We start from the raw sequence: 10992 nt of genomic DNA on the forward strand, positions 1-10992 counted from the left end.
TTGAGTGCCTGTCTGTTGGGAAAGCGTTTTAATATATATCTTGAAAAATGACATAAACATTAAACAATATATATATACTATGGCTCGGTTTCATTCTTACATGTATTTTACGTTATTTAATTTGATGATGTGATTATCTACATTGTTGTCCCATTTTAGGTTGGTTTGCAATCTTTAGTGCAACCCTCCAGGCATGAGTATTGGACATGGTATGTACATTTATGTAAGTATCTATCTGTATTACATAAGCCACAGAGTTTGTTTCTCCATGTCTAAATGTCTATTAAGATCGGCACAGTAATAAACCAGTACAAAACAAGCATCACCCAACCCTGCACCAAGAGCTCTGCCAACCAGATGCCTGAAAGTGCTCATCGCAGCTAGAAAACATGACTACTTCAATGTTCTATCACTAAATATGCAAATATGTAGCACTGTGTATCCACTACATATAGTAGATACATCTATGACTTAAAACATATATATCTGCATGTTCCCTTTTGGAACAGAAGGACAACACAGGTTAGATAAACAAGGCATGATATGAGGGTAGGTGATTTTGTACCGCTATCCTCCTCAAAAAGTGATAGCTTTGGAAGAGACAGTACAATGATATTACATAATATTGTCTTATATATTGGGGCCGCTTTTGTCTATTAAAATAACATCAAAAGAGCCAAAAATACAGTGCACATGTAAAGACTATTCCATGTGAGAAATTGGCAATAAAACTAAGGATCTCGGATAAACATTGTATACTACTCCCTTTGCAGAACAGCGCAAACTGGCTGTACCCAGAATGGAAAAAGGACTGGAAGTGCCCCAGTGCACAACTGAGCAAGAGGGCAAGTACAAGAGTGTCTAAGTTGAGAAACAGATGGCTCAACTCGGAGCTTCGTTAAATAGTACCAGCCAAACAGTGGTCTTAATGTCAACAGTGAAGAGACGACTCTGGAATGCTGGCCTTCTAGGCAGAGTTGCAAAGAAAAAGCCATATTACGCTGGCTGAAAAAAAGATAATGGGCAAAACAACACAGACTCTGGGCAGAGGGAGATTGGAAAACAGTGTGAATGACGAATCAAAGTTTGAGGCGTTCGAATCACAAAGAAAAACATTCATGAGATGCAGAGCAAATGAAAAGATGTTGGAGGAGTGCTTGACAACATCTGCCAAGCATTGTGGAAGCAATGTGATGGTCTGGGGTGGTTTGGTGGTGTAAAGTGGGAAATTTATGTAAGGTTAAAGGGATCTTGATGAAGAAGGGCTATCGCTCCATTTTGCAATGCATGCCATACCTTGTGGATGGCTCTTGATTGGAGCAAATTTCCTCCTGCAACAGGACTATGACCCAAAGCACAGCTCCAAAAATGCAAGAATTATTTAGAGATGAAGCTTTCAGCTGCTGTTCTGACTATAATGGAGTGGCCAACACAGTCACAGACCTCAATCCTGTAGAGCTATTGTGGGAGCAGCTTGACTGTATGGTATAAGAAGGTCAGCAAGGCTGTAATTACTGCAACTTGAGGATTCATCGACAAAATAAACGTTTGAAGGAAATTATTTAAATGAAAAATCATTATCTCTAACTTTGTCCATGTCTTGACTATACTAACCATTTTGCAAGTCATTTGATGTATGTTTTCATTGAAAACAAGACCTTTCTAAGTGACCCCAAGCTTTTGAATAGTAGTGTACACAGTGGCAAGAAAAAGAAAGAAATTGTTGATAAAATGTGATCTATGTGTAAGTCACAAGTATAGGCAAATGTGCTTAAGTTAATTACGCACAATCAATTAAAATCTTTCATGTCTTTATTGAACGCCCCTGTTAAACACTCACAGTGCTGGTGGAAGAAGTAAGTGAACCCTTGTATTTAATAACTAGCCGAACCTCCTTTGGCTGCAATAACCTCAAGCAAGGATCAGACCTGGAAAACATTCAGGAGGAAATTTTCTTTGCAGAACTTCTTAAGGTAAGCCACATAGCCTAAGATGTCTAGTGTAAACGGCTCTCCTCAGGTCATTCCACAGCATCTCTAATGGGTTAAGGACTGGGCCGCTCCAAAAGGCGAATTTTTCTTGTTTTGTAACCACTGTATGGTAGATTTACTTTGAAGCTTAGGAGCATTGTCCTGCTGCGTTACACAACTTCAACTGAGGTTCGGCTCCTATTGAGCTTCGGATGGTGAACAGCCTGGCATTATGCTGTATGATACCTTGATAACCATGTGAATTAATTGAAATTTGATGATGACAAGCTGTTCAGGCCCTGAGCCAGCAAAGCAGCCCTGCAGTAAATCATGATGCTGCAGCATTTCTACTTGATTTTAAAGTTTTTTTTCTCCTGAGGAAGCCATTATTCTTCAGCGAAACGCGTTGAGATTTGATAGAACCGAGACTTCTTGGATCAGAAAGATCTACGGACTCACATTCACCAACGGATATCCAGGACTTTATATATACATTGCCTGTATGCATAACGTCCTAAATTTATGCCATCTCTTTTGTAAGTTTTTTACCTTTGTTTATTAAAAGTGATTCTTAGATACTGCACCATTTGGGTATGTCTGTACATATTCCAGACTTTAAGAAGATTTCAAGCCACAGTGATTCTTGATGAGCCTTCTCTAATGCTTTTTTTGTGAGTGCATTCAACACTAATATTTATCACAGTGTACTTACTTATTACACTATTAGTTTTTTATTTTTTCCACGTTTCTTGCGCCTCATTTTTGACATATCTCCTGCAGTTATGTGCAGGTTGAGAATGCATTTGCAGCTTCATGAATATACTTTGTTTTATTATTGGCAGAGAAGTCAATGGTTTGAGGAACTATTAAGATCTGGATCAATAAGTCTCTTGATTAGAGGGGAAAGCTATCCAGAAGATCTTTATATATTGAGGTGATATTCATCTAATCCCAACTTCTTGCACAGCGGTTTCAATAAAGGCTCAAGACCTAGGTTTCTTAAAATCCATATTGCCAACATTAGTGCATTTACTTTGTGCATTAGTGTATATTACACTAAATTCCACATTGTTGTGGTATACCGCTAGATGCTGCTTCTTATGTTGTTTTAGTCTGAAGCAGATAGGAAAAATCCCCATCTACCCCTTTGTGGCAAACAACAGATTTAGCTGTACAGATTTTGGAGAAAAGCCTACATTCTATACTGAATTGGAAATACATCATCCTTAACATTTTGTAATGGAGGTAGCGTAACTAAAGTGGAGCGAGGGGGCAGTACGCCCTGGGTACCACTCATCCGGGGAGTGCCTGGTGGCCTGCCGGCTGCCTAACGCAGGCCCGCAGCTTACTGCTGTGGTGCCCATGCACTGTATGAGGAAACTCTTTTGTCACGCAGAGGGAGCAGAAACCTGGGCAGGGAAAAGGTTTCCTCCTACAGTGGACGGGTGCTACAGCAGTAAGTTGAGGGCTTGTGTTAGGCAGCCGTGGGGCCAGATAGACGTCTAGACAGCAGGCCCCGGACCAGGGAAATCAGCAAGAGCGGTAAGGGGGTGTGGGAGAGTGAATGGGTGAGTGGGTGAATGAACGAATGAAGTTAGTAAGTTACTGTTTAGGTGCAGAAATGGCCAGAGGCGGGCTGGACCGGAGGGCAATTGCCCCCCTCCCTAAATGTTAACAAAAAGGCCGGCCGAGTGGCCGCACGACCGCCATGACCGTCTTTAATGCGGGACAAAAGCCTACATTAACCGTGATCACTTCCACAGACGCCTTGCCACTCACCTGTGCGTTGCTCGCTGTGAGAGCAGCGTCTCTTGTTCCAGCTGGGACAAGCATGAAACCAGCCGAGTTATGTGACTTTACATCACGTCACATCACTCCGCTCCTTTCCTGCTTTCCCGGGTGGTGCAAGACAAGAACGCAGAGGGATGCAGCAGCTCCTGCAGAAGTCTGCGAGTGGCACAGAGTGATCTGCAGTTCAGGTAAGGGGGAGGGGGAGGTTGTATGAATGAGTATGTGTGATTGAGGGAATGAATATCTGTAAATGATTAGTATCTGTAAATGGGGAAATTAATATATGAATGAGTGAATGAATGTGAATAATGAATTAATGAATATGTGTGATTGCATGGATGTGTAATGTGGGGGGAAAGCATTGCACAGGGAGGCTGTTTGAGGGGCAAAGGTGGGAAGTCCTATGCTTCCATTCTGGGTGTTGGGCGGATCCTGTGAGTGAAATCTGGGTGCTAAGGGGAGGGGCATTAATTCACAAGAGGGTGCTGGCTGAGGGCATCACATAAATCAATAATAAAGGGGGGGCTGGGCGGTGGGATAAATATACAATGTGGAGCTAGCTGGGGCAATACACAATGGTGTGGGGGGCATTAGGGTGACTACATTGGCCATGTTGTCCAGGACACACACACACACCTTTTACATTCTGCTTACCAGCCCAGATAAAATGCTGCCCTGCAGTATGTGGTATGTCTAGACTCATGGAAGGAACAAACTAGTCAGATATACATCCCCGTTTTGCAGGGCAGCATTTTATCTATGCTGGCGACATCAATACACAAGGCTAGCAACTGGGGCCATTACACAAAAGGGGCAGAAACACTAAAATGGGGGTCAACGACAAAGCAGTGTGGAAAATACATATTTTTTTATTATTGTTGTAGCTTAGCCGGTCTGTTGGGTGCCAAAGCCTGTCCTGGTGGGTGTGTCTGGGTGTCAGTGTGACAGGGCCTGTCCTGGTGTGTGTGTTTGGGTGTCGGTGTGGCAGAGCCTGTCCTGGTGTGTGTTTGGGTGTCGGTGTGGCAGAGCCACTCCTGGTGTGTGTGTGTTTGGCTGTTTGTGTGGCAGAGCCTGTCCTGGTGTGTGTGTGTTTTGGTGTCGGTGTGGCAGGGCCTGTCCTGGTGTGTGTGTCTGGGTGTCGGTGTGTGTGTGTGTGTGTGTGTCTGGGTGTCGGTGTGGCAGAGCCTGTCCTGGTGTGTGTGTCTGGTGTGTGTCGGTGTGGCAGAGCCTGTCCTGGTGTGTATTTGATCATCTGTTTCCTGGCACTTTACTTTCCGTAGGCTGTTACAGGGGCAAAGGAGGCACAGGCAGGTTGCTTCAGGGCAGAGGTGGCACAGGCAGGGTCTTCTGGGGCACAGGCAGGTTGCTTCAGGGCAGAGGTGGCACAGGCAGGGTGTTCCGGGACACAGGCAGGCTGCTTCAGGGGCAGAGGTGGCACAGGCAGGCTGATAAATGAGCAGCGGTGGCAGCGGTGGCACAGGCAGGCTGTCTGTCAGTGTATAGTAGTATTACGCTGTACCATATCTGTTCAGTAAATGTTTTTTATTTAAACGCATTTAATTTATTTATGAGTTAATAATTTATTTTTCCAGTTGACATACAGATAAACATTTGTGAAATAAATATTCTGGCCAACATTATTTTTTTGTGGGGGAGGGGGCACATACAGAACCTGCCCTGGGTGCCAAATACTCTAGGTATGCCCCTGCGTATGACATATGAAACATAATGAATTTTGAATCTGAAAAGGTGACATCTAATAGTCTTTTACTCTTTTGGGACTGTTAGGAGGCTACTGAGGCATTTAGCCTGTCAGTTAATAGAGTAAGTGAATATTTATTTAACACCACTATATGACACCTGGAACAGTTCTCCAATTAATAAAATGAACCTGTACTTTGCTTATGCAATCATGGAAAGTAACCACAATGTTGACAATTTATTATGCTACATTGTAATTATTTTTTTTTACTTTAACTGAAAAATTGTTCATAAAAAATAGAGTAGTTGAAAGTTCTAAATAAAGTGTCTACATTTTTTTCTCTGTTCTTCTTTGAGGAGGGTGTGAGGTATGCATGAAACCTTGCATTGATGCCTAATTGGATAATGCTGATGAAGGATAAGCACAACATGAAGAATGTAAGTGTTACTGGTCTCAAACATGAGTGGATGAGAGGCAACTGTAAAATATGAGAAGCAGAAACCTTTAACATTCAGTGTCATTCTAGAACTTTCGCCAGAATATACGGTCATTTCCCTCCCAATTATAGCCTCAAATGCCACCTACAGGCTGCTTACAGCATACATTTTACAGTCCTCCTAGAACCTAACTAGTAACATCATAACACTACAAATAAAAATAGGGATAATTGTTTCATAGTAATTTCCACAGTTTCCATAGACTTCACTAGACCTCTGAAGGTGTGCTGTGGTATCTGTTGCCAAGACCTGTTGCAATAGATCCATTAAGTCCAGTAAGCTGCGAGGTGGGTCCACTATGGATTTATTCTGGTGCCATGTGTTCGCCACGTAAGCGATGTGCACGCACCCAGCCATCCACGTGATGTAAAAGAAAATATGATTCATCAGACCAGGCCACCCTCTTCCATTGCTCCATGATCCTGTTTTTATGCCCACTTGCCCATTGTAGGTGCTTTCAGCAGTTTTACAGAGATCAGCATGGGCTGATACGCAACCCTATACACACTCTGATGCAATATGTGTTCTGACCCCATTCTGTCAGAACCAGCTTAAACTTGTTCAGCAATTTGAGTTACAGTACCTAGTCTGTTGGATTTTAACACACAGGCCAGCCTTCGCCCCCAATGTGAATCAATGTGCCTTGGCCTCCTATGACCCTGTCTCCGGTTCACCGCTTTTTCCTCCACTTTTGATAGGTACTGATCACTGAAAACCATGAAAAACCTACAAGAAGCTGCAGACATGGAGATGGTCTGACCCAGTTGTCTAGCCATCACAATTTGGCTCTTGTCAAAGTCGCCCAGATCCTTAAGCTTACCCATTTTTCCTGCTTCTAACACATCAATTTTGAGGATGAAATGTTCACTTGGTGCATAATATATCCCACCCACTGACAGGTCATGCCACAGCATCTCAGATTAACCCTTTCAGTCCCAGGGGTTTTTGGTACCTCATGTCCCGGAGCAATTTTGCCATCTTTGTGGTATGTCAGTTCAGCGATTATTCTCGCTGAGAGATAGAGCTTTCTTTTGATAGAATTGTTAGATGATTAACTGAAAATTTGGGATGAGAAATTTAGTAAAAACTAGTGAAAATTTGAAAAAACACCTACGGTATTTTATTTATTTATTTTTTAAATAAATTTTCCCCCTGAATCTTTCATCTTTCGTATATGTGTTAATAAACACAAACTCTACCTGCGTACATGTGGCCTGTGTTTCTGACTCGTGCTTTGGATTACAGATTCCTTGCCAACAACATAGAGGAAGGTGAGACTTTATATAAAGAAATACAATTATGCTTTGCAGTTTACAGGGTGCTCTGTCACCCTAATTGTACTCTCTCTCCATTTGTAGGATGCTTACACCAAGAAACAAACCACCTCTGCTGGATAAACCCTTCCATGCATCCACTATATCATATTAGTTAATCATGACACCTAGGATCAGAGGTTCCCAGGTCCATTATCTTTACAGTGCCTCCGCCCAACTAAATTATATACAAAAATACTAAGAAGCAAACACCATATATTTACATATACACACCATCTCCCACCTCTTCTTCAAGCCATTAAGCCTAGGCTCACCCGTGACACTTACCTGTCACCATATGCTGACACACACTAACACCATACCCTAACACACATACACATGCTGAAGTAAAATACTAACACTGTATGCTGAAACATACACACAGCTCACAAATGCTAAAACACATTATATTATAACACACACTAACGCCATACACTTTCATGTGCACACTCTACCACCATACAGTAACACCCACCATACAATAAAACAGACCACTATACACTTAAACATACACGCAACTCCCCAACACCATAAACTTTCACAGATGTCTTAGCGTGCTCCTGCTCCAACAATGTCTGAGTAAGTAATACTCTTAATAGTGCCAATTACTTTGTCTTTATAGCAGTTAATATATTTTCAACATTTCATATAAAACAAACACTTCAAAAAGGTTATGGTTTAGAAATTGGTATCTTACTGCTTTTAAATAAGTAAGAAAGTAAACAAATAATTTTCAAAAATCACATTTTCTTTATAAGGATAGTATTCTGTAATATAGAAATATTTATTTAGAGGAATCTAAAACTGATTCTTCTAACAGAAGACATTTAGATATAATGTCAATAAAGGTCAAACAGTAACAAATGCACATAGGGTGCGTACCTAGAAAAAAACTATATAGAGATCCAACATGCTGAGTTTGAGTGCCGGAATCAGATTTCCCAGTGCTCAGACATAGTGTGTGAGGATCTTGTGGGAGTGGAAGAGCTAACCTACTCCCTCCTGAGCCAGAAAAGTTAGGTTTTGTGTGTGTAAGTACGGATGTTAGCATGTGTAAGTTTGTTAATGAATGTTATAGTATATTACTGTGTGTGTAAGTACATTAGTATGTTACCGTTTGTGTGTGTATGTTTGTTTCTTAGTTTGTGTACACATGTTAGTGTTTGTAAGAGCTGGGGGTCCCAACCGTAGGTCTTGCAGGGGGGCCCCTGGCATTTTACTTAAACCAATGAGTAGAGAGGCAGCTGTGTCTTAAGAAGACAGGTATGAGGGGGATGGTGTATGTATGTATTTGTACTGTTGCGTTAGAGCCAGTATGTATGTAAAGTGTTAGTCAGTGCATGTATAGTGTGTAGTGTAAGAGCATGTCTGTGCATGAGGGTATGGAGTTAGCATCTGTGTGTGTTACTGTAAGGTGTTGGTGAGCATATAACGTAAGCATCCGTGTGTCTGTTACTGTATGGTGTTAGAGTGTGCAAGTGTATGTTATTCTATGGTGTAAGCATGAATCTATGGGTGTAAGTATTTGGTGTTAGCATGTGTATGTGGGTGGGTGCCAGTGTATGATGTTATCATGAATTTGTGTGCCAGCGTTTGGTGTTGGAGTGGGTGTTTGAGCAAACTTGTGTTAGTATGTACGCATATAGTTTAAGGGGGCCCTGAAGAAATACTGCACACCACTTTAATGGCCACTTTATTAGGTACACCTGTTTAGCTATTTGTGTTAACACGCAATTAATCAGCCAATCACATGGCAGCAACTCAGTGCCTTTAAGCATGTAGATGTGGTCAAGACAACTTACTGAAGTTCAAACCGAGCATCTGAGTGGGGAAGCAAGGAGATTTAAATTACTTTGAATGTGGCATGGTTGTTGGTGCCAGACAGGCTGGTCTTTTCTGGAGTATTTCAGAAACTGCTGATCTACTGGGATTTTCACGCACAACCATCTCTAGGGTTTACATAGAATGGTCCCAAAAAGAGAAAATATCCAGTGAGCGGCAGTTGTGTGGATGAAAATGCCTTATTGATGTCAGAGGAGAATCGGCACACTGGTTCAAGATGACAGAAAGGCAACAATAACTCAAATAACCACTTTATAAAACCAAGGTATGCAGAATACCATCTCTGAATGCAAAACACATCAAACCTTAAAGCAGATGGGCTACAACAGCAGAAGACCACGCTGAGTGCCACTCCAGTCAACAAAGAACAGGAAACTGAAGCTACAATACGCACAGGCTCACCAAATTTGGATGATAGAAGACTGGAAGAACGTTGCCTGGTCTGCTGAGTCTCGATTCCAGCTGTGACATTCAGAAGGCAGGGCAAGACTTTAGCGTAAACATGAAAGCATGGATCCATACTGCCCTGTATCAACTGTTCAAGCTGGTGGTGTCCATCCCTTTATGACCACAGTGTCACCATCTTCAGGGTAATGCACCATGTCAAAAAGCTCACATCATCTCAAACCAATAGTGCACCTTTGGGATGTGGTGGGACAGGAGATTTGCATCATGGATGTGCAGCCAAGAAATCTGCAGCAACTGCGTGATGCCATCATGTCCATATGGACCAAAATCTCTGAGGAATGTTTCCAGCACCTTTTGGAAAGTATGCCACGAAGAATGAAGGCAGTTCTGAGGGCAAAAGGGGGTCCAACATGGTACTAGCAAGGTATACCTAATACAGTGGCCAGTGAGTGTATTTTTGTACATAGAAACACACACAAACACCTACCTCTGTTAAAAAGTGCCAGAAACAAAAAGTTTACAAAATGACAAAAATCACACTCAAGTAACCATAGACGACATGGGTATCCACGCGTGTATCTATGACAAATCAGCCAAGGAACACCATCAAGGCTATAACAGACTTGAGTGTTGAGTGGAGAAGCTCACCTATTACCGGTACTTAGGGCCACATTCCAAGGTCGTAGTTGCAGTCTTTTCTACATTTTTTTCTCAGCTGTCACGGCAAATAAATATTATAGATGAATGTTATTATGACGACTGTGGCCAGTGAGTGTAAATTGAAGTGCATAAGGATGTGTTTATCTCTGTATGTGCACAAAAACAGAAGGATGAATGATTACAAACCCAGAAGACTGCAAGATAAGACACCCAAAGTTCACATATGTATATTATCACTGGATATTTCATACTATATATATATCTATATCTATAGATATATATATATATAGACATATCTATAGATAGATAAATATGTGCGTGTGAACAAATCACGAATGCATAACAAAATATAACAGATATAAAAATAAAACAATAAATATTTTGTTAACAAAAAGCATAAGAAACACAATAATAATGTAAAAAACAGCATATGAAATAATCTCGTTTTACACACATTTACTACCCCTTTTACTGTCTCTGGGTGTTTGTGCGTAGAAATTACGTCACCCTGACAGCAAGTACAACCCGATGGCACTTTTTTTTCCCGCACAACAGCCAATCAGAATTCAGGGATTAGTGGAACGCGGGCAGGCTTCCAAATGGATGACTAGAGTATAGCAGCGCCCGTACTACGGAGATTCTATACGAGCTTCTCATTGGACGGCGTGGAGAAGAAACCATTTTAGTCGGCGAAACTGGAATTGTCATTTTATGAGCGGCGTCTCGGCAGGTCTCCGTGTTGTACACAGAGAGAGACCAGTATGTCGGCAGTATGGCCTCTGTGGAAGAGAGTAAAACGACACAGTATA

Source organism: Spea bombifrons, chromosome 3 (genome assembly GCF_027358695.1).
Source record: "Spea bombifrons isolate aSpeBom1 chromosome 3, aSpeBom1.2.pri, whole genome shotgun sequence".
NCBI lineage: Eukaryota > Metazoa > Chordata > Amphibia > Anura > Pelobatidae > Spea > Spea bombifrons.